We start from the raw sequence: 1,759 nt of genomic DNA, 5'->3' as shown, positions 1-1,759 counted from the left end.
AAGAGCGTCAAAAAGAAAATAGTTCATACTATATTAGGTTGATTTAATTTGTATAAATGATATTCGAGAAATGTAGAATTATTGCATAATTTATTTTTAAAAGAAGATTGATACAAGAAACATACTAATTGCAGAAAAAGCGCTTTTTATTTTGATCGATTGATTTTATTTATCATCGAGAATTGTCATGATAATATTTTGTGATTTTATACGTAAAGAGTGACTTGTGATTGAAAGGCAGTATCGAGAGGATTGATTGCAATATCAAGTAGGCTGGATTATTATAAGTAATAGCGTACTTTCAATGTTTGTAACAATATTTGAGAATTTAAACGGATAATCTAACTTAATCTAATTTTTTAGCTATGACATACAAACGGATTCTTTCAAGCACTGTAATATTCTCAATTGCAATATTTAGTTGTATCTTATTTTTAAGTTTTTTGTAACCATAATTACTTGATTTATTATTTCTATTTATTGATTACCATAAAATAATATGAGTAAAATAACAGGGCGGAAAGTTTTGATCGATTACACTTACTTAAAAGTTTATTCGCTTTTACGGTAAACATCGCAATTCTTGAATGTGTACGTAATTGATGTGTGTAATTACTTAATCAATCCATATTTTTATCTTCTTTGCAGAGCGAGAATGTGAAATGGATAAAGGAATTATCGACATTGATAATAGCGGCATGTTACGATATGCTAAGTACGAAGTATCGAGAGAGACTGACAATGAGTTGATTATTTACATTATTGTACGTAGCATACCGACACGAAAGATTTGTTTATGTTCGCTCGGTGCGAAGGAATGTTGTTGATACGTGCTCACCCGGCGCGACACAAGACATGTACATATACACACATACCAATGCTTCGGCAGCTGTTAGACACGCCGGCCGGCTCGGTGCGAATAATCGACATTTAAAATATGTAATTTGTTATAAAGCATGCTGAGTGATATATGCATAATCGAAATTCCGTATTTTTGTCACGGACAATGATCGTAACAAGGTAATAAGTAATGCGTGTGATCGTAATTAATGTCTCTCGATATATTTGTGATTTATCGCTATTGCGTTTTGATGCGCGACAAATTCCTTTCGTTCATTTCACATTAATCGCTTCATGTGTAATAGTTATACAATTGTTATTAATACATGTTAATTTAGGTTTGATGGCGATAACAGATATGTGTTATAACGACTCCGATTAATTGGCGAATATGAAAATCACAAAGGAATATCGAGTGTCGAAAATCGGAAATGCCGAAAGTCGAGAGTGTCGAAAATCGGAAATGTTTAAAATCGGGAGTTTTGAAAATCGAATATGTTAAAAATCGGAAGCGTCGAAAATCGGGAGTGCCGAAAATCGAAAGTCAAAAATCGGGAGTGCCGAAAACCGGAAGTGTCGAAAATCGGGAATGCGTTACGATATCGATAATCGGGAAACATTATTATAATATCGCGAATTTAAATGTCTTCGGATTTGTTCTCAACCCGATGTCAACGAATATTGGCTGGTGAGTAAATTCATTTGATTTAAATTTAGTTTGTTATTTAAATATTGGTTATTTATATTACTTATATTTAATTGCTATTTATTTGTATATAGTACAAAAATCTGAAAAATTATATTTTCGTCTGTAGTCTTTTTAAAATATTATTTTGAAAAATTATAATGGAGAATAATTTTTATTTATATATTTAATTACAAAAAAATAAAAAATAAACTTTTTAAAAATTAATTATTA

At 30.4% G+C, this 1,759-nt stretch overlaps 1 protein-coding gene and 1 long non-coding RNA gene across 3 annotated transcripts in view; one reads left to right on the top strand and one right to left on the bottom strand.

Moving 5' to 3' along the window:
* Positions 1-1,759, bottom strand: part of LOC115237724 (dipeptidase 1-like) — a 79,349-nt gene that overhangs the window by 56,238 nt on the left and 21,352 nt on the right. Inside the window, exon 1 of one of the 2 annotated variants that reach the window (XM_029810960.1) lies at positions 545-601. The exons of the other annotated variant lie outside the window; for it this stretch is intronic. The gene's annotated coding sequence lies outside the window, so the exon portion shown is untranslated. Of the gene's footprint in view, positions 1-544; positions 602-1,759 lie in introns of those variants that run through there. 2 annotated transcript variants of the gene reach the window in all.
* The window catches only part of LOC115237725, a 113,229-nt gene continuing 112,430 nt past the window's right edge, over positions 961-1,759 (top strand). The window contains exons 1-2 of the long non-coding RNA XR_003884384.1: positions 961-1,020; positions 1,179-1,528. This is a non-coding gene — a long non-coding RNA (uncharacterized LOC115237725). The remainder of the gene's footprint in view (positions 1,021-1,178; positions 1,529-1,759) is intronic.

This window comes from Formica exsecta, unplaced genomic scaffold (assembly GCF_003651465.1).
Source record: "Formica exsecta isolate Colony F162 unplaced genomic scaffold, ASM365146v1 scaffold308, whole genome shotgun sequence".
In the NCBI taxonomy this organism is placed as follows: domain Eukaryota; kingdom Metazoa; phylum Arthropoda; class Insecta; order Hymenoptera; family Formicidae; genus Formica; species Formica exsecta.
The sequence above is the reverse complement of the archived record's forward strand: the minus strand, read 5'-3'. Positions and strand labels throughout refer to the sequence as shown.